Raw genomic sequence first — 25,164 nt, forward strand, 5'->3', positions numbered from 1 at the left:
GTGGGAATATACACATTTAAATATGTACATTATATAAATTATTACATGCACTGAAGATTAGCAGCCTCTTTTTACAGTGTATACAAAAAAAGCAAAGAGCAGACCCACATTGAGGCTCATTTTCTTTTGGCAAAAAGGTGCAATGTGACTAGAACTTCACTTCATTTTGCCAAATGTTCACACTACAGTACTTTCGTGTTTGGTATCTTATGCCAAGCAAGACAGCAACTCTGCTCTTTCAGAATGCCTATTGTAACTGTGGTGCAGAAAGCCTGCAATTGCAGGCCTAATTGTTTTCTGGGCCCTCCAGAACTGATTCAGAATGGCAGTTGGGGAGGGAGGGAGCATCTCATGGAAAATTGCCAACAGTGCAAGAGCCACCTCAAGCTCCTTCCCAGCTATTCCTCTCCTCAGCTGAGCTGCCAGCATAGTCTCCAGCCACAGGAGGGAGGCAGCAGAAGTGGCAGGCACTGTGTACAAATGGGGGAGCAGAAAAAGAAGATAGCTGCTTCTCAAATATAAATGCTGAAAAGCAGCAGTAATAGCCCTCAAGAGGAAGGAAACTGGTAACATGAGAGAAGAGAAAAAGGAAATCTTGTCTCCCATACCCTAAACTGTGTCAATATCCCCTCTGCTGAGTGAGGAGCCATGGGGCAACAAAGGATGGACACAGATTTTCCCTCAAAATGAACCACCACACCAGCAGCTTTCCTGAGGGAGAGAGGTGTCTTGGAGAGGACAGGTAAACACAGTGAGAAGCAAAGGAAAGGCTCAGACTTCAGCTGGGCAGAGAGAGAGGTGGATGTGACATTACACTCCATATTCTTTATGAAAATATGCTTATGATATGGATATGACACAACTGAGATGTACTTTATGCAAGATGGCTCATGTAAGGTATCATTGGAAAGGTTATGGTTTTACTGAATGTGACTATCCAATTTGTAGGCCTGTATCATTTCTGTATCTGAAATTAGGAATATTGACTATGTATCTGTATTTCAAATGGGTTACTTTGTGTGTCACCCCTAACTAGCTCTTCAGGTACAACAATGAAAACGCCAGACAGTGCTTACGGCCCATTAGCAAAGACAATGGACTGTAAAAGAGCATAGTCTTCCTGTGGATGCTTGAGACAGCCTGCAAGCAATGGCTGCCACAGCCACGCAGAGACATGGGTATCAGTCACCTAGTACTGGATACCCGTCCCTCCTTTTGGAATGTCAGTGTTTTTCCACTGGGAGACAAAGCGTTCCCACCTTACACAAGAGCAGTATAAGGCAGGGGAGTGACATCATCTTGGTTCTCCTCTGCCTCCCCACCCAAAGAGACCCTGAAAAACACCTGGAAGCAAGAACTGAACTGGGGGGAGAAGGGTTGAGCCCAAGCTGGAAAGGCGACTAGCTTGTGAGTAATAATACCTAAGGTCTCAAGCTGCAGACCAGTGCAGCTACCTTTAAAGACTTTGTGCAATCAACCTGCAACAATAGCTAGAGTAAGAAATTACTATTTGTAACCAATTTCTTTAGTGAAACAAACTTAGTTTGCATATTTTATTTGCTCAGTAATCTGCTTTGTTCTGTCTGTTATCTCTTATATTCACTTAAAATTTTGTACTTAATAAACTTATTCTTGCTTATAATATAACCCAGTTTGTGCAATTCATAACTGGGGGGCGGTGGTAAGAGGCTGTGCGTACCTTCCTCCCCATTGAGGAAGAAAGCGGATTTCACAATATACCTTTGGGTCTGCACTCCAAGGGAGGTGGACCCCTGAGTGCTGGGGCAAGTCCCTTAAGATGAGCCTTCCCAGAGCCGGTCTCAGTGTCTGTGTCTTTCTGCAGTTGGGTGTGGCCCTGCCTGTGTGTGCTGGAGGAGGCTTAATAGCCTGGCTCAGCAAGACAGGTAAATAGGGTGTCCAGGCTGGCGGAGCAGGCAGACTCAGTGGTATCTCAGCAGGTCCGGTGGCACCCTAAGGGGGGCAAACTGTCACAGTGGAGTCTCAGGGAGATGGAAAGAGAAGAGGGGGAAACCACTCTGGAATCAAACTAAAAATAATGGGGAGGAATGTGGGACAGAAAAAGGAGAGTGGGAGGGGGAAGAGACATCATAGCATGGCAAAAGAAAAAATAGACATGAACAACAGAACAGGGGAGAAATGTGAAAGACAAAGAATGATAGGGAAAGAGATGTTGCTTTTTTGAAGGAAACTGAAGTAAGAGGAGATGAGAACAAAAAGAAATTATAATTAAAGAGAGAAGACAGACTGGAGAAATGAGAGACACCATTATAGGGGTGGAGCAGGAAAACCATCTTTGGAAGCATCACACACTGTGCCAGGGGTGCCAACAGCCAGTGCAGCAGATATGGCCTGATGTGTAGAACAATTTATACTGCCTCTTTTTTTTTTACCTCCCTACTTGACACACTGAAATTTCTATACCACTGAACAAACGTTTTCCCAATGAACATAGTGATTAATTTCACTAGCAGAAAATTGGCTAAACTATTGATCCAAATGTCCCATCAGTAAAGCAATCCTAATTATGTACTTGAAAGGAGAGTCCAATAAAAGCCATGGTGAAAACAGGTACAGAAATTAGTAAAAAGATGATAATCCTCTAGCTTTCAAATGGAGGTGATGCCCCTGTGTTTGCCTTTTGCCATTCTGACCTTCTGTGTCAAATGGGTATGGTAAGACACCTTCCAAATTGTTCCTGTTAAAGTAAAAGATAAAAGGTCTAAACCTGTCCCATGAACTGTTCCCTCATAAGCAGGAGATGGAGTTTCATGAGTACAGCCCAACCTCTTGCCTCCTGAGCTGTTCAAATAAACTTAGCATTTAAGTAGGAACTAGCATATACATTTTATAAATATGGTTTAGAGACTAATTTCATATTTTATTAATTGATTTGCATCTAGCATGTGGCTCTTGCTCTGGTTTTACTATCCAGTATGGGGAGCGCTGCAAACCTTAGTCTGTCTCACTTTATGAACAGTAAATTCCTCTCTTAAATGTCAACATTGCCAATACATACATTAAAATTTTATCCAAACAGATTGTTTCAAGAGATTTTAAAATGTTTTGCACATTTTATGTGCAATATCGTTCCTTATAGATGTCTCTCTTGATTTTTCCCACTAATTTGGCAAGATTTGAAGCGTGAAGATTCATTACAGGCCAAGACCACGGCAAACATGATGAACTTCTGATGAACACACACCGCTCAGACCAACAATGTCTAATTACAGCACATGACACTCTCAAATGCACACTTCCAATTCCCCACACAACCACCGTTGGATAGCCATTAGTGTGTTTTCAACTGCTGTGGGTTATCTCTATAAATTGATGGAGTCCCCACCCAATTGCACATAAAATCTACACCGTCATTGTAGAGTCAAATAGTTATCCCTTCTGAGATACAATTTTATTAACAAAAAGGTAGTTCTAAAAGACCACTACTTTGAGCTTAGGCTCGGATGCTCCTAGGGTTCTTTGCCTCAGGGCCGGACTAATTTGAACCTCCTCCCAAAGGATTACTCCCATTGCCTTTATTCTCCAGCACTATTGAGTCAGCAATAATTTGCCAGCAGCTCCCTGCAAGGTTCCAACACCTGATAAAAGTGTGGGGGCAACAGGAGAATTCTGTCCCTCTCCTCCCCCGTTACAGTCCAGCTCGAGGTTCAACTGAAGGGAAGTGTGTTATGTACAATTGCAGAAGGAGTATTTTTAAGAAAATAAATTGTTACTTTAGGATGACAGCCCCTCTCAGAGAAAGTGAGACGGATATCTGGACTGTAAAGGGAAGTTGGAAATTGGCAATTTGTTTCTTGGAGCAAGGGAAACAACAATAAAAAGAGGGGGTAGACAGGGGTGGTAATGGTGAAATGCTTGTGCTGCTGTCCCTGCTCTGGGGTAGTAGTGGGAGCGGATGGAGTGAGGGAAACACCCTCAAGTATAATATAAAGTAAGAGGGGAAATAAAGAATGGTAATGCTTCAGGAAATGCAGGAGTAGGAAAGAGATACTTTGGTGCACTGGCAATGGAAACTTAAGATTGGGGTAAAGCTCACCTGCCTTCCAGAGACAGAGGGACTTCCTTCTTTCGATAACGTTGCCCATCACCATGGAACCTGAGTACCTGCACAGCCCCAAGTTATGTTGGAGATGGAACAACCACCCCACTTCTGCTGCTTCAGAGGGATTTACAGCCCCAGAGACACATGGTTTTGAACTCTGAGAACTGGAAATGCAGAGAAGTCATCATAGGAATAAAGGGCTAAATTCCAAGGTGGCATTCATGATGGTGTAAGTTTCAAGTGGGGATGCTTGTAAAACATATATGTTGAAGGTGTAGTAGTGTGTGGTTGTAGCAGAAACAGCAACCAACAGGAGTGTAGCATATGAAGTACAATGACAAATTCACACACATTTTATTGATATGTAACCTGCACCTCTATTGATGTCACATCTGAATTTGTCCCTATGCCTAAGTGGTATCTGGTTATACAGTATGTATAACTAGTAGGGATACTTCGTATCAGGGAGTTATCTCACAGGAGAGGAGTCTAAGCTAGATGTCTGTCCTGTAACAAGCCATCGCTAATAATAAAATATTCAGACTATTATACCTCCCACACTCCATGACTGGTAGTGAGATGCTCCAACATCATATAAGCCCCTGACTGGTACACAAGCTACAGTGGGCTGACCATAATGGCCAGCCCCAGCCCCTAAATAAGCAGTGCCTTGCATTTTACCTGTCTTAAAAACAAGATCACCTACACAACACTCACTGATTTTAAGGGGAAAAATGTCAGTAAGCAGTTACCCCCTAAAATAATTCCTTTTAACCACCCCCATGGTATCTCTTTCTTTCCCGCACCCTTCTTCCCCTGGATCCTGTGTCACTAAGGCACTGTGGTTTTAGAGGGAATAGCAATAGGTTCACACCTGGCCGTCTGGGCCACAAAACCAATAGGACCCTATGGAGCATTCTTGGTCAGAGGCAGAAGCAGGAGTGGAAAGTATCGCAATCCCACTTTTTCTTAGCAATCAGGGAAGCAGCCTCTTTCCCTTGCACAGCCTTGTCTGACCACCATTAAGGTCTGGTCTAAACCTAAGCTTCAGTTGACATAGCTACACCGTTCCGGTTGGCAAAAATTGTTGTGTCCTGTGCAATGTAGTTAGGACAACCTCACCATCTCCCCCCTTCCCATAGACACAATTAAGTTCACAGAACAATTCTTCTGTAAACCTAGCTACTGCCTCTCAGATACATGGGTTAACTACATCAATGGAAAAATCCCCTTCTGTCAATATAGGAAGCATCTACACTACAGCACAACTGCAGCGCCATAGCTGTACCATGTAGTGTAGACTTCCTTTAAGAGACTGAAAAATTTCTCACTGCTCAAGCGACTACCACTCTGCCTCTCTCTGACTGCCTCTCACTGTCGCGGTCTTAGAACCTTCTCCCCAGGTGTCCTTTCAGTGAAATCATTGAAAACATACTCTTCTAGAATCTTCTACTCAGGTCTCAGTGACATCACTAACTAAATAACCTACTGTTTTGTAATGTTCTACCTACTGTTCTAGAATGTTTTTCCCAGATGCATGTTGCATCACCAACTGCCATTTTGCCCTACTCCTACAAGTGATACATAAAAAAGTGACTGAGGAAAGCCAACCAAATGTCTGGGAAAGAATAGGTTTTGAGATAACATAAGACGCACCAGCTATTATCACAGGGATGAGAGTTACAGTATTTGAAAGATGGGGAAATTAAATGTTCCTTTACAAAATGATTTAATAAAAACATGAATCATGAAAGGAAATTTCTGTCTTTTATTTTAAATGAGTTAACCTTGGGGACTAGAGAAAGAGCATGACATCATAAGTGATGTGTTTGGAAAGCCGGCTCAGTGTAACAGTGGATGAGGCCATGATTACTTATGGGACCACCCTGCAATATGCTTTTACCCAGAGTTTACAAAAAAAGAAAAAAAAATACATTCTTAGGGATTTCTTTGTTCCTACATTTACATTTTAAAAAATGTCAAAGGCAAGTACTGGTTCTCAGATAAAGCAAATATGATTCCTTTGTGTAGCTAAATATCTACCAGTGCAAACAGAAAACAGCTTATATCCTCCCAGGAAATACAGATATTCTTTGTGAGGCAGTTATTTGATAGCCAAGGAATTTGTATCTCAGAATCTCTTGTTTCTGTGTTTGTGCACATACAATACTACACGTATATTGTCAAATGGTGATAACACTTTGCATCTAGGGCTTCTCTACATGAACAACTACCCCGCACTAGGCTGCTGTGTGTCTAACTGTACCTGTGCATCCTGCTGACTGATGTGTTAACAGTTCATTAGAGCACTTTGAGCTAATCCCCTTTCAAAGAGGACTAGATCAAAGCACTCAAATGGACTGTTAAGGTATGCCAACAGTGTGTATGTGGAAGGCTAGTGCAGGGTAGACTCACAATCCAGCTTGCTGTGGTCTACTTGTTTGGACAAACCCTTACATATAGCACTAGCCTGTTTTTTGTTATGTGCTTGCGTTGCACAATGAGGGTGATTCCTCTAAATCCTAGTACTAATAATCTGAGAATTTTGGTGTTATTAGCTTCATTTTACTAATAGGAATCTAAGGCACAATGAGGTGAACTGACCCACCCAAGGTCGCACACAGAGTAAGTGACAGAGTCAGAGACAGAACCCAAGAGACAGATCCTCCACTGGGGTAAATCAGTATAGCCCCATTGATCTAGCCCAAGGTGTCTTGACTCCCAGTCCCCTGTATTAATCATTAAATAACACTGCCTTTTTACTGAACTTCAGTGGATTCCACAGCCAAGGCATCTATTTCTCCTTGTCCAGAAAGACAAACTTTATGGTGTAATAGAAATAAAGAGGAAAAAATAAGTTTCCATTCAAATCTCATGTATATTTTTAATCCACTACAAATTTGATATTCTAGAAGGATTGTAGTTCAGGGTGTGTTCTAAAATTGGAGTTCTAGATTTTCCCATTTCTAAATTTTAATTGGGAAGAATGAGTGATCTGCTTCCAACATGCAAATAATACATATACAAATTAAGTGCAACATCAAACACAGTATTTCTCACCTGCTAGGTGACCTTGGCAAGTCCCTTCCCCTCTCTGTGCTACAATTTCCCCATCTGTACAATGGAAAGTGCTTTGAGATCTACTGATAAAAAGCTCAATTTAGGAACTAGGCATTATTATTAATATTGTGTAATTTATTTTATACAGTGCTTGGATGTTACCTCCGTCTACATTAGAAGGTGTCTCATGAGCAGTTATTGGATTAAAGGAGAACTAGCAAATAAAAATACTTTTTCCTTAGTTACAATAATAATAACACCTTAGAAACCACAGAGGGAAATGGGTTTCCAAATTAGGTCTAACCTTGAGAGTTTGTTTTCATATGTTAATCCCTGTGCACATTGGGAGACTTTACTGACACTTCCAGCTACTTGCTGCACTCATGCCCCAGCATGATGATATTATTTCACCTGCCTCAGAAGTTATGTGTAGTCTCTCTCCTTCATTCTGTAGGGAGACGGGGTGAGCAGAGCAACAGCTCCAGTTTGTGTGTTGGACAAAGGAATGTAAATGCATTGACTATTTGACTGGGCAACAAAATGGCAGATGAAACTCAGTGTTGATAAATGCGAAATAATGCACATTGGAAAACACAATGCCACCTATACATACAAAATGATGGGGTCAAACTTAGCTATTACCACTCAAGAAAGAGTGTAATGGCATAGCACCCATCTCTTATGAGCACCCTCTTCTGGTCAGGTATGTCTGCAGTCTTTAAACAGTCCTGGCTCTGGTGTCAGGCAATACCCCCAGGGCTTACTCTCTGGAGGTAATGGTTTCACCATCTCTGGGCCCAGCTCTCCAGAGCCTCTTCTGGGGGTTTAATCACAGTCCAACTGTAGGCCAATTCCCCGGTGGCCTATGCGTGACAGGGAGACCCAGGCCCACCCACTACTCTGGGTTCCAGCCTAGAGACCCTAAGAATAGCAGCCACACACCACCATTTCCCTTTAACAAAACTGCTTTCAGTTCCCTGGGCCACTTCCTCACAGCCCCAGCCTTCACAAATGCTTTAATTCAGCACTCTTCTGTGTTCAGTCCCAGCAGCCAGCTAAGAGCTCTCTCTCCTTTTCCCATAGAGCCCTGCGTGGATAAAACATTTCTATCCGCACCCAATCCATGATCCCCATTTGCAGATATAAAGTGGATAGCTGCAGATTTGCAGGGCTGTACTCCCTGGGGCTCTGCCAGCACTTAGCTGTCTATGGTGCTACAGTCCCTTTAGCCAGCCAGCCAGGAGCACTATCTGCACTCCTTCAACTCCTGCTAAGAACTAAACAGCCACCTGCACTGCAGCTCTTTTTATACTAGCCTGCAACCCTCTGATTGGCTAGCCCATTGCAGCCTCCCCCTGATTGGCTGCTTCCTGCACAATCTCTCTAGGCCACTTGGAGGATTTAGCTCCACTGCTTCTTTCCTGGGATGGGTGTGGGAGGACCCTGAGGCCTCCACCAAGAGGCCTCTGGGCCTCCTCCACCCCATCACACTGAGATCTTGGAGTTATCATGGATAGTTATCTGAAACCATATTCTCAATGTACAGCAGCAGTCAAAAAAGCTAACAGAATAGTAGGAACCATTAGGAAAGGGATAAATAATAAGATAGATAATATCATGGTGTCACTATATAAATACATGGGATGCCCACACCTCGAATACTGTATGCAGTTCTGGTAGCCCCATCTCAAAAAAGATATATTAGAATTGGAAAAAAGTACAGAGAAGGGCTATGGAAATTATTAGGGGTATGGAACAGCTTCCATATAAGGAGGGATTAAAAAGACTGGGACTGTTCAGTTTAGAAAAGGGATGTCTAAGAGGGGATATGATAGAGGTCTATACAATCATGACTGGTGTGGAGAAAAGCGAATAAGGAAACGTGATTTACTCCTTCACATAACAGAAGAACTAGGGATCACCTAATGCAATTAATGGACAGCAGGTTAAAACAAACAAAAAGAAGTACTTCTTCACACAACGCATAGTCAAACTGTGGAACTCATTGCAGGGGATGTTGTGAAGGCCAAAAGTATAACTGGGTTCAAAAAAGAATTAGAGAAGTTCATGGAGGATAGGTCTGTCAATGGTTACTAGCCAAGATGGTCAGGGACACAACCCCATCTTGAGTGTCTCTAGAAGCTGGGACTGTCCGACAAGGGATGGATCATTCAATAATTGCCCTGTTCTATTCACTCCCTCTGAAGTCTCTGACATTGGCCACTGTCAGATGACAGGATACAGGGCTAGATGAACATTGGTCTGACCCTGTACGGCTGTTCTTATGTTGATTATATCACTGATAATTTAGCTTTCTAAGGAGTGTTTTTCCTCTGGCTTAGTTCAGTTCTATTTACATAGCTCTCTGAGCCTCTCTCACAGCCTACCTAGCCCACAGTCACCACCAAAACATGGGACCAGTTGCAATTCTCCTCTCACCCAATCCCCTTTCCAACTCCAAAACCCCTGTCAAAGTTACCACACATGGGATTTTGGAGTCCTTGACCACGGATGCATGAGATGGGAGTCCCTATTCCCATTGACACATAGAATTGTGGAGGGCTTCTTTACCAGTTCATGGGATTTTAGGGCAACGCTGCTGACCAGCTCATGGGATTTTTGGGGATCCTATCTAACAAAACATGGGATTTTTGAGGGATCTTGCCCTTCAGATTATATTATTTGGGAAGACGCTCCCCATAAGACAATTTTTCTTGCTGAGGGCAAATGCTTACTATGAGGTTCGTTTTCCCACTGACTGTGGTGTAGGGAGAGGTACAAGGATAGGTCTGAAGGTCTTTTTATTATCCATTGATTCTCCAGCAGAAATTTCTCTTGTTCCTCTTGAAGACGATCTGTAGGTGGCAGCAGTGCAAGCCTTGGGTGCTCCTGATGAATGTTTTCATGGGTCACGCTCCATAAGCTCATGCACATGCAGACGTGAAGAAGAGCTCTGTGTAAGCTGGAATGCTTGTCTCTGTCACCAACAGAAGTTGGTCCAATAAAAGATATTACCTCACCCACCTTGTCTCTCTAATATCCTGGGATCAACACAACTACAAAAACACTGCACGAAACAATGGGAAATACTGTCATATGAATATGGGCAACCTCTAGTAATCATATAAATATTATAATGAATTGGCTAGGGTATATGTTTCTACTGCCCTCTGTGGGATAGAACCAAAACTGCTCATATGTGAGTCATGGGCCTTGTACTGCTAGTAGCAGGTAGATATTTTCCTTTAGATTACACAGTTGGAGCCTCTGTGCTTCTGAAGATGGAGTTTATGAGAGCTATAACTGCTGTTGACATGAAGTGCCCCATGGTCCTGATGCCATCATGGGGAAAAACATATGTGGCCACAGATATGTTACATTATTATATGACAAGATTATTTTTCCCATTTTTAAACAATCCCTAAAATGTATTCCTTTGAATGATATATTCCCTCCACAATGTTCCCAGCTCCAACCATTAATGTCTTATTTTTCCCACGTGGGAGCTCTGAATGTGGGAAAGTCTCTTCTTCTAGCACCTGTTGCATTGCATGAGGCACCCTCTGTTTAATATGAAAAGGTTACACATACTCAGCCAATCAAGGCAACTGACAAGCCAAACATTCTTAATCACTTTATAAATGGATTCTCTTTTCACACGGTTTGTGTGCATTTATCAGCAAAGTCCATATCAAGAGAGGTCAACCAAAGCATTCCCCAGATCTCCATTGCCCTTTCCACAATTGAGATTGCCCATTTAAACTTTGGCGACCAATCCTGTTCTTTACAGAAGCTGTGACTTGCGGTAACATTTACTTCAGATGAAATTTACTCACACAAGAGTGATGGAATGCCCGCAAAGTCTGGCTTGACTATGGGGGCAGGGCAAAAGGAAATGCCAAGGGATGATCTCTTACAGACCTGAAGTCTTGTTTCTTTCTGATCCAGTATACATTTCTGTTTTTTATTTTTCTACTAAGAAGTGCATTGAGCTCCTGAAGTAGAGGAGATATCATTAACTTATTGAGTATACATACAGTGTAAAGGGTATTTCTATCAAAAAAAGGTTTGTTCCCTAAATTATGTGTGTGCAACCAGAAGAGGAAACTGCTTCCTATACACAAAGGGATCAGAAGGGAGCTCCTCTGTAGGGCACGAACAATAATAGTTAAAGATCAGTAGTAGTATTGCAGCACTGCCTGGGAGACCCAGTCAGAGACCAGGAACCCATTGTGCTAGGCACTGTACAAACACAGAAGAAAAAAAGTTCAGACTAATAATAAATATTATTAATTATTATTAGTAATAATAATTAACAATTCAACATGTTATGGACATTAATATATTAACCCTCACAGGTTAGGTAAATAAATATTCTCATTTCCATTTTACAGACAGTGAAATGAAGGCATAGGGAGTTCACACGACTTGCCAAAGGTCAGACCATAAATCTGGGGCTGGGCTGGGTACAAAATGCAGAACTCCTGACTCCCACTCATGTTTTTTAATTTACAGATTAAGCTTCCTCCTTATCCTCATGTTGGGTTTACATATATAAGCTCGATGGAGCAGAAGGGCAAAAGCTCATTTAATCTTGATTTTCAGTATGAATACAGACTGTGAAAGCAGGGCCTCACAGTCCTTTATGACTTTCTGAGTTTTAAGCAGAAGGTGTGAGAAAAGTTATGCACTTCTATGAATATTATATTCCGAGTTCAGAATATGTGTTATAAGAAGCACATCAGTAAGGGACTTCAGTAGAGTTCACAGTCAGAATGCAGGAGTCTTACTTCAAGGAGAGCTTGTAAAAGTCTAAAGCAATGAAACTGCTTGTGTGACGTTTTCACCAATGTGAGTGAGAGGTTCACAATCTGGCCCTACATTTTCAAAATACAACACCTGTTTGTATCATGTGACTTTGTGAGCAAAAATATTTATGCACACAAGCTACAGCACTAGCATGGGATGTGCTGGTGACAGAATTTATAGCCGCAAAACCCATTTCTCCAATAGAGTCTTGGTGATGCAAGTTCTCCCACCTGTGCACAAAATTTCTAGTCCACAAGAACTGTGTGTTCAAGTATTTCTTACATAAAGTTGCACACACACAAAAGGAGGCCACAGGTTAATGAAACTTTGAAAATGTGACTCTTTGTTTCAAGTACTAAGGAAAAGAAGTATTTAGAAAGCAGGCAAAGAGGGAATTACTGGGGTCAGCAGAAATCTGAGTTCACTCCCTAATAATACCCCAAAATACTGTACATGCACAGATAAGCTTTCCTCGTCTCTTCTTAGGCTAGGAGTTGCCAATTTTTCTTCATTTATCCATGGGGCAAAACTGCATTACAATATCATAAGTTTTCTAACATATTTCACTGTCATTTTGCTTTGCAACATGCTAATGATGCAGCAGAATATTACAACACTGCATTATGCCAGGAAGAAGCATCTTACTTGAAATCTATCTGGAGCTCTTCAAAGGCAAGCTCAGCCATGTCTACACTACCAACTTTGGATCAATGCAAGTTATACTGGCGTAATGCCACAGTTAGTACATTGCTCATGTGCATGCATACTTGGTTCCTTGCATTGATGCTGTGCATACTCATCAGGAGTGCTTGTGTTGATGCACAGTGTGGTGCACCATGGGTAGGTATCCCAGCATGCCACTCTGCATCATTCAGAACACTAGGCTTGCAAGATGCAGGAAAGATCTGTGGAAAGTAGAACTGTCATTTGAATTTCAGAACTGCTGGCAAACATATTTCAAGCTCAAACACTTTAGCAAGCATTCAGTTCCCATTTAGTGAGCGTTACAAACTTTACTCCTGTGCAGGTGAAGTAGCACATGCAACTCCCCTCTCCGGCGGCTCGAGCACTGAGAGTTTCAGGTACTATAGCTACTCTGCAGCTCAGATCAAAGGCTGTGGGAAGGGCAGCAAAGATGCGCAGAGTTCTAACATCATAGATGCCTACAACTCTGGCTGGCTGGCTTTGGTTCACACATATTCTGTCCCTCTTTTGCTACATTAGTCTGCAAAAGAGGGCTGCTAGCCACACATCTTGGGCTGAGTTAAAGGAAAATAGCCATACAGAGATAGCACAGTGCCAAAATCAGAGACCATCTCAAGCTGTATATCAAAGGTAATACAAAATAATAGCCGTGAAGGAAATCAGATGCCAAGCCATGGGGATTGTTGTACTTCAGGATACTGGGAATTCCATAGAAAACTGAGATTTATTAGTGAAGTACGTAATTATAAGCTTTATTGATCATGTCTGCACAATAGGAGTAACAATTACTAGAGCTGGATGAAATTCTTAGCCTCACCTTTTTTTCACCCCAAAATGTGGATTTGGGTTGACCAAATCATTTAATGAATTTGTGTTGATTTTGACTAATTGTGTTAGTAAAAAGAACCCCAAAACCTAAAAACGAATTAAAAAAATCAAATTCTTTCAATTTCTTTTTACTTGGAGTGACTTTTTCTTTTGACATTTACTTCAGTTTTATATACAAAAATCAAAACATTTTACAAAGCTCAAAAAGAAATGTTTTGTTCAATCCAAAATGATTTTTTTCCTGACTTTTCGGTTCTCTGAAAACATTCAAAAAATGTTCATTTAGGGTTGAATCAAAACAACTTCCATCCCAATTTTTCAGCACTGCAAGAGAAGTGAAAAATCAGTTATTCACACGGTTGTAGTGACTGTGCAGCACCGACCGAATTCACAATATCCTATCCCAGCATGCACTGGGGCCCAGATCTTCAAAAGTGTTTAGATATCCCAGTTTTGATCATCAGAATGTGGTCATCTTATCTGAGCACTTCCTGCCCATGACCCCCACCTTGCCCCCTCTTAGCACCAGCCCTGCCCCCTGCAGGCTCCTATGCTGGTGGCTGCACAGGAGGGTGTCAGAGGGCTGCCTGCATTGGCCCTATATTGCTTCTCTGCTGGGGGAATTCCCACGGGGGCCATTCCAAACCCTCAGTGTTGTACTTCTACCACCAGAGCAGCATGTGTAATAACCCTGGCCCTGGCTCTAGCACCTGCTGTCCTGGGAGAGAGACAGCGAATGAGAGGGCAGCTTGAGCTGGGGAGGTGGCTTGGAATCTGGGAAGGCGTTTGGAGAAGAAGGAGGTGAATAAAGACTGCGCTGGGGTGAAGAGGGAATGTGCTGAGGAAGCTGTGTTAGAGGAAGCTGGACCATAAGGAGCAGTGTACAAGGAGCCCGGTTGTGAGGGGCACAGAGCGTATGACCGGTGAGGTTGCGTGCCTGGGGAAAGCTGTGGCTTTCTGGGCAAGGAGCTATGGTTTGCAGGTGGGCCTGTTGGAAAGAGGTGTGGTTATCACAGCATGAAAGAAAAGGAGCATCGTAAGCTGGAGAGAGGCGAAGGCGGGAGAACTGGGGAGAAGTTTGCAGCCAGGGAGAGGAGGTGATTTCCTCTTGGTGTGATACAGAGTGTTGTTTGAAAAATTTCTTGTGATGGGAATTTACAGTTTATTATTTTTCTCAGCAAATATTTTATGTTACTTTATATGATTATTCTGTTATTCATATTATATTACCATTCCTGCCAAATATCTTGTTTTTTGCTTTATAAAGTTTAAAATGTAAGGTTATTTCTATTCTATTGATTTGCCTCTGCCCCTCCTCAAATTAGACCGCCATAGCTTGGTCACTGCACATGAAGGGAGACCAGCTGATAAGGGGCAGAATCTGATCCAATGTCACCATTAGAGCTAGTGAGTAAAACTTTGACGGAACCATTTTTCATTAAAATATGCAGTTCCATCAAAATCAAAACCATGCTGATTTCACTGAAATTTTGTTCAGGATTCCCCCCATCCGCTTCCACCCCGCAAAAAAATTCTGACAATATTTTCAGAATTAAGTTTCGAGTTTTTCATTTTGGAATAACTTTTTGTTTAGAATTGATTTCTAATACAATACAATTCAATATAATACAATATTTTAAAAATCAAAATCAAAGCAAAACATTTCCATGAATCCAAAAGGAATTTTTTTTTCCAGAATTTTCCTTCATGGCGAATTCTGACATTTTTGGGTTTCATCCCTTTTCAAAATGAAGGCCACTTGCGATATTTCAAAACCCTTCCTGAAACAGAATTGTGGTCCTCTGGCCAGTTCTATCATATTTATTGACAAATTCGGTACCACATTCACTAATGCACTTTCAGCCAATCAGATACTTCTTCCTGAAGACTCCAAAAGCTCTTTTCTCACCATTAGCATCACCACATGCAATGAATGGAATTTCCATTCCAAAAAAAGATTATATGGGGAGTTGGGGGGGGAAAGTACCTGACATCCTTAAACTCTGGATAAATTCTTATGTAGATGTAATAGAGGTGCATTTTGTTTGATATAGGCAATGTTGCGTGTAGTTTAATTACAGCTGCTCAGCTGTGCAACATGTTTGTGGGCAGATATTAGGAAATTAGTCTCATGGTTTCATTCCCCTCTAGGTTCATAGGCCTAGCTGACACACCCCATTGTTCTCTCATTGTCCCTTGTTATTCTAGTTTAGGTCATACAGAATTCACATGCTTTGCTCACATTCCTTCACAGTCAGAGGATAACAGTGTGCCGCCATCCTTACATTTCCTGGAAGGCAAAGGAGCATGTAATTCTTTAAATAAGCTTTTTATTTATTGGGTAACCATTGGTGATGCCTCGGAATTCAAGGATGATTGTCTTCCATAAAATTATTGCCATTATCTCTGGTGGATCCACAGGTGGCTAATGAGACCGATCCGAGATCCACAGATCTTGTCACAACTGGGGCAGACATTTCCCAATGGAAGGGGCCGATCTGTATTGTTGAGTTGGGCTGCAGCGCATTCTTTTCGCCTTTCCCATTTCTCCATTTTCTGTTGTCTCGACTGGATCTTGAAATATTGGGATCCTTTCCACAAGGCCCTTTTCCATTTTGGTTAGTTGAGGGCTTGGGTTTCCCATGAGTTTGTCAATATTTCACTTCATTTTGGCTTTGAGGGTGTCTTTGAAGCTCTTTTTTTGCCTGCCCCTCGTCCATTGGCCATGGTTCAGCTGTGACAACACAATCTGCTTTGGGAATCAATTTTCTGGTATCCAAAGAACATGACCAGTCCAACAGAGTTGATGGTGGATGATCAAAGCTTCAACGCTGGAGATTTTGGCTTGGGGCAGAACACAGATGTTGATGTATCAGTCATCCCACTGGATTTGGAAGATCTTGCGGAGGCACTGTTGATTATATCATTCAAGAGCCTTGAAGTGTCTACTGTACGTGACCCAGGTAAGGCACAGTCATCTGCATATTGCATTTCCATGACTGATTTACTGATAGTCTTTGTCTTGGATTAGAGGTGAATGAGGTTGAAGAGCTTGCTGTCTATTCTGTATTGGATGTCAAGTCCAGAGGGGAGCTTGTCAGCAATGAGAAGGAGGCTGACAGCAAGGAAAATGGTAAAAAAGGGATGGAGCGATGACATAGCCTTGCTTTACTCCTCTCTTAACTAGGAAGGGGTCAGGTTTGGATCCATTGCTGGTGACCATCAAAGACATGATGTTGGGGAGGTGTCAGAGGAGGGGAACAAATTTTGGTGGCTATCCAAATTTAAGGAGAATTCTCTACAGAGCCTCATGATTGATGAATAAGAACAAAGAATAAGTACAAGACATCATAGGAACGCCCACGATCTAAGCATTGGCATTTAATTGACTACGTCATTGTTTGTGCTTGTGCTTGTGATGACATTTACATCACCAGAGTGATGATTGCTGCAGATGATTGCTGGATGGACCATCTCCTTAAGTGCTCCATCTCTTCCATCAAACTTGCATCAAAATGACAAATACGGAAGAAATCAGCCAGACGGAAGATCAACGTTGAGAGCCTTATGGATCCAACCAAACATGACCTTTTCCAGCGGTGCCTCACTGAGAAATTGATGAATATCGAAATTGAGATGGAGGCCCCTGAAGATCACAGGAAAGCACTCAAATTGGCTGTTCATTCTGTGTGTGAGGCAACACTGGGGTTCTCAGTCAGGAAGCTGGTTTGACAAGACTGGTTTGGCAAGAATGATCAGGAAATCCAAGACCTGATTGACTGTAAGTGCAAGGCCTTCTGTGCAGGGCAGAATGTCATTGAATAATTGGGTAACCAACCAATAAACAATAAATGAAACCAGTAAACCAATGAAACAGTCCATTTTGACATTACTGAAACACTTCAGTTTTTCATTTCAGTCAAAAGTATTCAGCAAACGTGAATTAATGAATAGTTTTGGGTCGACCAAAGCTGTATTTTTTGGTGAATAAACTATTTATTGAAAAACTGTCACCCAGCTCTAAGCTGTACTTCTCAGGATTGGGCCCTTAGTTATACAGGACATGCACGAGTTAAATATCACTTTGTGGCAAAGAGTACATGTTGTAGGGAAAGAGTGGCATCACAAGAGAAAGAGCCATATAAATTAATAGTTTTACAGTGAGGATCAAAACACAGAAGTGGAGCGGAGCTGTGCTACTTTGCACTAATGGATGCTCAGTCCTGAATGTCAGCATGTCTAGTTCATCAGTGACGAGGTAAATGAGTGAGCAATTGCCTTTATCCGTGGAGGCTGTGGTGACTGATTTAGCTGCTAACATCAGAACTGTTGCCACCTCACCTCTAATGAACTAACACTTTAATGAACACAGCTCCCTTTGCAGAACACTTGTTTTAAGTGTTGAATTAGGCTTGTTAGACAAACCCCAGAGAGGGTTTTCTTTTCTTTTTTCTTTCTCATGATCAGCCAAAGTTAAAAGCCTGTTGTTCTTTCACAAAGTCATAGATTTGTCTTTTTACTATTTCATGAAGGCAATTTTTTTTGGCTGCCTGAAATGTCATATTGCCACTGATGTCAATGTAAACGCAAGGAGGTTTTAAATCTCTCTCTTTCACCAGCTGCTCTGCCAGTGACATCACTACTTGTTGTCTGGAAACCACTGTGATGACGCATCACTTAGAGCTAAGTCCTTAACTCCTTACTCAAGCTAAACCAACATTAGACTTGCCTTTGTATTTTTGGGTAAGCCCGTGAAACAAATTTTACTCCTACTCTTTAACCCCAAATATAATTAACTTGCATCTACTGTGATAACATCACTATGTACTGGGCTAGACTGAGGAGAACTAAGCAGGATGACTATCTGGGACAACTCCAAATTTCAATGACTAATAAAAAATAAATGAACAAATAAAACAGGGAAATCTTTGGGTCGCCCCATCAGTCTCTTGCTGCAAGAGCAGTGCAGCCAGCTGCTTGTGCTGGGATCGATGCACAATTGCCAAGTTTTGAGAGGAACTATTCTCCAGGCAAACTGGGAATGACCCACTGAAGGTTTTGTGGGCAGCCTGGTGAATTTAGTACCTATATAGTTGCTTTATCAGCACTGACTAACTTATCACAGCACCTCAATGCTTGCCTACCTCATGATCATCTCCGTGTTTACAGAGAGAAACTATGCAAAGATGTTAAGTGATCTCATTGAGTCCTTGAAGAAACCACTATCCATGGCAGGATGCAAATGCAGGAATTTCTTGCTCTCAATTCCATGCCTAGTCCATTAGACCAGACTGCTCACATGTTACTGAGTTGCTTCCCTTGTGACCTGAGGCCACACTGGCTGCTCAGCAGAGGTGCCAACTCATTTGCTGACAGAGGGATGGGAGGGAGCTTATGGCAGCTTGAGCATCACTCAAGGGTGTGGCTATGATTTTCATGGGTCTCAAGTGGTACCCTAGGTGTCTGTATGGGGAGGAGGGGATGTGCATAATCTATTATCTTAAAGACAAATTAGTGACAAACTCTCCACCCTAGAAACTGGCTTACCTTGTTAAGAGTATTGTGACTGGATGGCAGAGTTAATTTCTTACCCCACCCTATAAGGAGATATTGGAAGGAGATACAGGTACATTCTTGCTGTCCCTTGGGACGAGTGTGGCTTATTAGGGGAAAATACAAGGGAGATCAATATAGCTCATTGACAGTGGCAGCGAGGGTCTGGGACAGATGGATTGTGAGGGCAGGAAGCCTAGGAGAAGCCAAACCTGGGGAGACAGCACAGACTGGAGAGTTAGAGTGTTATTTTGGAGTCACCTACTTGTTAATCAAACCAGACTCCATGAAGGGTGATATTATGAGTCTGCAATGAATCATAGAATCATAGAATCATAGAATATCAGGGTTGGAAGGGACCCCTGAAGGTCATCTAGTCCAACCCCCTGCTCGAAGCAGGACCAATTCCCAGTTAAATCATCCCAGCCAGGGCTTTGTCAAGCCTGACCTTAAAAACTTCCAAGGAAGTTTGCATGCATGGCTTTTGTTTGCTTCTTGATGGGGACTCCACTACTGTAGAGCTGTCTTTGCAAGGAGATGGGCCAGATTTTCAAATGGAAGTTAGGTGCCTAACCTGCTGAAGTACTTTTGAAAATCCCCTAGGTGCCTATCTGCACCTTTAGGCACCTAAATGACTTTGAAAATATGACCCTATAAGCTTACTTTTAAAAAATCTGAAAGCAGAGATTAGCTTTGACATTTAGAGGTCTCCAAACTTAAAGACAGGTTTCAGAGTAGCAGCCGTGTTAGTCTGTATTCGCAAAAAGAACAGGAGTACTTGTGGCACCTTAGAGACTAACAAATTGATTTGAGCATAAGCTTTCGTAAGCTACAGCTCACATCATGAATGCATCCGATGAAGTGAGCTGTAGCTCACGAAAGTTTATGCTCAAATAAATTGGTTAGTCTCTAAGGTGCCACAAGTACTCCTTTTCTTTTTGCAAACTTAAAGAGTTATGGCTGAGGGCATTAGCAAATCTCAAAAGCTGATCATGATTACTATTGACTCAAATGAGAGTTTAGCCTGAATATGGGCTTCAGGATTTGTTCCTCAATGCATAAATAAGTATCAAAGGTAGGCAAGAAAAGTTCCTAGCTATTGGAATTTTGCAACCTTGGACATCAAGAGAACAGAAAGACAAATTCCTGGGAACACTTTTGTTCCTATTTTTTGGATCAATAGCAATTTAAAATAGGCAAGATGATAACCTCCCATCATTACCAGAGTGGGGTAGACAGTCCTGGCACAGTATAGCAGAGATATGTATAAACTCATCCAGTAATTTAGACCAAGCCACCAAATAGACTGATCCATGACCACTTTTCACAGATTATTTCAAAAAGAACTCATCCGTCACAATGCAGTAAATAATTCATGAGAGCGTTTACCTACACTTTTTTTCCTTTTTTCTATAATTACTTGCTCTTTAAACAGTTCCAGTGCTGTGTATAATGTAACTGACTGTGGCTCAGTCCCCGCATGACAATATAATGCAGGTAATTTGCTTTGGCTGTGTTACTCTATCATTAGTTAGGCTCTCTGTTTAATATGTCATACTAATGAATGTACAAAAATCCATGCTAACTTTTGCACTGCTTTTCTAGTAGCTATTATAATTAGAGGGGAATAGAGAGACAGAAGTCTAATTAATAATATGTTCATTTCAGTTTTGTGACAAGAGAGAGGAAAATGTGAAGAAGGCTGTTTATTTCTTAAATCGGTATAGTTTCAATCAATGATTATTGCCTACAATGTTGCTATATGTGGATACTTCTTTGTGGATGCATAATAAAAAACAATGAAAATAAAATGTTAAAAAAAACCAGACAAGTAGCAAGAGGAAAACATTTTGTCTTGTACACAACTATTTGGGCAAAGGAGACAAGAAGGCAACAGATGACAGATGAACGAGCCTATGATAGACTGTATTTTTGTGTCAAAACAGAGCCTACTGTCTCTAACAGTTATTCACACAGTTGGTAAGTTATCACACAGCTTGATTTCCAGATCAGCTGGCACACAGAGGCTTAATTATACACCTGGTAAATATTCAGAGAGGACAATATTCTGGCTTCAGATCTGGGCACCCAGACCTAAGGCCAGAGTCTAGCCTTGCTTCTCCTACTGGTCTCAGCTGTATTTGAACTGACGTGACATTGCTCCTTGAATACCAGTGAAGGGGAAGGTCTCAGCTGCACTGTGATGGATTTTTGCTCCCTACTTTTATCTATTTGTGCTTTGATCATACCGGCTACCTAGATGAGGAGCTGGGGGGATTAATTTTAAACTGTTTGTTACCCAGGCAGATTTGGATTCTGCTATCAGACCTGAACTGTTTTTTGGAAAAATAAGGCTGACTCAAACTAATATTCAGAGGCGCTTTTTGCTGTGAAAATGGAATGTAACTGACACTATTTTCACTTTCCCCGCTTTTCTTTGTACAAGTTATAGTCTGAGCAGTACAGGTGTGAACATATGGTTCCATTAAAAATGAATTGCCACTAAAAAAAAGGAACTTTCGAAGTACTAGACTGGGGGTCTAGAAATTGGAAATAAGGGTTTCATCTCATTTAGCTTTCATGAGCAGAACCTATTAGGAGTTGCATAATCAGGAAGCAATTTGCAGTGCACAACAGCAACTTTATTGATCTTATCCATTTATAAATACCACTGTGCATAAAAAACATTTCCAGCTCAGTTCATGGTAATCGAGCTCAGTTCGTGAGCTGTCAATTCCCCGTACTCCTAATGGAAACTGGGTGCATAGTTCCTCTCCTACTAGCTCTAATTCTCTTCTTACTGGTGTAAATCAGGAATAACTCCATTGAAGTCAATGGTGTGGCCAAGAATATAAGATACTGAGTATATTTAGGATATAGAGGTGAAATGTGAGTATTTAATTAATGTTGTAACGCAGGGCCTACTGGTCTCGGGCCTGTAAGGTATTCAGCTTAGCCACACAAGGCCATAGGCTTGAAACAGATTGGTATGACTAGTTGACTGAAAAATAATCCTGTACCAGTAAAGTGTAAGATTACAGTAAAAGATGAGTTTACTCTTGATGTTCTGGAAACTATGCAGCGATGTGCTAATTGACACTACAAGAGGCCCCATAGTAACATTGTTGGGGCTTCTGTAATAACTTCAAGTTGCTATGGTAAGTCATTGATGAAGATGGTAATGAGAAGAAGGGGAACTAAGGGGGTAGCCAGTGAGAAATGGGGCACCCATAAATTAGTGAGGTGTGGAAGTGTGGATAAGGAAAAAGGGTTGGAACCCTTATGCGTATGTATGAGCCTTCATAGGCATAAGTATAACTCAGTATCAAAAGGAGTTGCCTGGCCTGTGTGCTGAATGTGAGGAAGGGGGAGGACACATGGAGAGATGCAAGGATTACAACCACAATGATGATGATGATGACGAAGAAGATAATGACTGACAATCCAGGCTTACCCAGCAGGAGATATGAGTTGTGAGTGATGCCAGACATGGGGCTAAATACTTTGCACTCTCTCTCCATGTTCTATTGTATTGTGTTTGTGGGATTGCTTATATGCTTAATAGATTTGTTAATAAAGGGACTTGTGCTTCTAAGGCCTCCCATTCTAATGATACTGATAATAATTCCTGATGCTGTAGCCCTCAGGAAACGGAACCTTTATTTACCACTGGGGTCTAAGAGATAATTCACTAATCAATTAATCAATCAATCAATCAATCACCAATCCCTCAATAAGGCTACAATGGAGTTACACCATTATAAATCTAGTGTCAGGTCAAAATCAGGCTGACTGAGACAGATGCATAAAATCATAGGGAGGGACCCAATTTTTTTTTGTGTTGTTTTTTGCTTGCTGAGACCCAGAAGGATGGTTTATCTGGGTCTTTATTTATATATAGCTTTCCCTGGAGAGGTAGCCAGTTCAGCATGAACCAGGAAAGGAAAGCAGAGGTCATGGGGTAACATGGGAATTTGTGTTGATTCTTTTTCCTGCTTGGTTGAGATAGTGGTCCTTGATGATCTCCTCTGTATATGCTGCCCTTATAGGCATCCACTTTATATGGATGACTTACAACAGATTACATGAATGGGACAGAAGTCAGAGCACTTATACATTCAGAATCTGAATTATTTTGAAGTACCGTGTGGAGGCTATGCTAAAAGCTAAGAAAGTGTTGTCCTCCTCTACTATAGTGGCTGTGGAGCTGTGACCAATGAACATGTTTCAGATAGCGTGGTAAATCCAGGCTGCCTTTGAGAGGAAAAGGTCAGCTTTGTCATACACCGATGAATCGTCCATCTAATTCATGAATAAAACTGATCAGAGTCAGAGCACATTTTCTTGCCCTCTCTGAGCCAGTTAGAGTCAGGAGGCAGCAGTTGCAGTGTCTCCTGTGGTGGAGTTTCTCCTGCTTTTGCTCAGTCAGGTTTTGGATGTTCTCAGAGAGCTGGAGCCTGCAGGATGGACCCAGGATCTTCCTGACTTGTACAAGAAAATAGAGGATGTGAGGGTTGGGGTGGGGTGTGAAATTACCATCCTGTCTCTCACTTCCAAATCTGGGAGGAAGGTGATTGAGGATGTTGCAACAAGGACACTAGGGGTTCTTTAATTTCTTTTACTTTTTGCAATCTGGCTTTCAACATGAGCATGGTGCAGAGCCCTCATTGGGTTCATTGGTCAAGTTCCTCTTAGCAATGAATAAAAGTCAGTTGTCCATGCTGATTCCTTTCGATCTGTCCGCTGTAATCCATATGTTGATCCTGGCAAGGATGGGCAGGGCTTCAGTGGCTTCATCCCTTCTTCACTGAGAAGCCCCAAAGGTTGGTATTAGGCAATTGTTCATTTGCCTCAAAGGCTCTCTGGTCCGTCCCACAGGATTCCATTCTGTCATCCTTGTTCTCTGTATGTGTGAAGCCACTAACGGAGACAGTGAGACAACTGGGGTGCTGAAAGAGCTGGTTGCAAAACTGGCTTCCCTCCCCCCAAAAAAAGATTCTACAAAAAAGAAAAATGTCTTGTGTTTTTAGAAATTTTATTAGACATTTTTCATTTTTCTTTAAAACACTGAAAATCAAAAATTTTGCTTCATTTTTTATCACCCCCAAAATGAAAATTTTCCTTCAAAACTCAAATAAAGTTTGGTTTTCAGTTGTCCTTTACTCCCCCCCACCAAAAAAAAACAAGAACAAGAAAACACGGAAAGCAGACACTTCCTGCAAAAATTCTCGTTTACTCAAAAGTGCAGTTTTCCATTGACACATTTTTTCAACAGAAAATTTCCAAACAAGCCTAGGTGCAGTGCTAGCAATATGCAGCTTTACATCAGCTTTTCACCAGTCTTTTCACAGCTTTTCACCATGAGGATGTGGTTTCTCTTGGTTTCCTAGTGCTTGGCCAAGTATTGTCTAGGTCGGAATGAGAGAGAGTTAGCTGAATCCAGGGGTTAAAGTAAGAGGCAGTGGGACGCATAACGCCCATTGTTCTGCTAAAAGCACCCCCAACCCTTGGCTTGGGTAAATAGTGCTCCCCCAGAGCTCTTCCTTCTCCGTGGTTGGCACACACAGAGCTCCCCCTCCTGTTTCTGGTAAATCTGCAGAATTATCTGTGGGTTGTGGCAGGGATGGTGTCTTCCCCATTATTGAGGAGGAGTCTCACCATTTGTCAATGAGGTTTGTGATCTGGGGATGCCTCTGGACCTCCAATTAGCCCTGGATTCCCAGGTTTAGCCATGAGCAGAAGCATTTTTCTCCATTTTCATTTGACAAGAAGGTGATGAACTTTTGGTGCAGTTACTCAGGCCGAGACTGAGTCTGGTTTAAATGAATTCAATATGCTCTACATAGGACTGCCCTTGAAAATGTTTGTAAGCTTCATCTAGTACAGAACATATTTGTCTTCTTACTTCGCAATGATAGCCATGGAGAACACCACACATTGCTCCTCCACTGTGTGCGCTGCTTCCTATTAGCTTCTGGGGGAAATTCAGGAAGCTGTTTTGGATCCACCAAGCCATTCATGATGTGGGCCTTGATTTACCTTTAAAGATCATCTTTCTCTTTACATGCCATCATAGCACTTGAGAGAAACTCAGGCATTTCTTCACAGAGTCCCTAGATCTGAGGGCT

This window comes from Eretmochelys imbricata, chromosome 1, assembly GCF_965152235.1.
Source record: "Eretmochelys imbricata isolate rEreImb1 chromosome 1, rEreImb1.hap1, whole genome shotgun sequence".
Lineage (NCBI taxonomy): Eukaryota > Metazoa > Chordata > Testudines > Cheloniidae > Eretmochelys > Eretmochelys imbricata.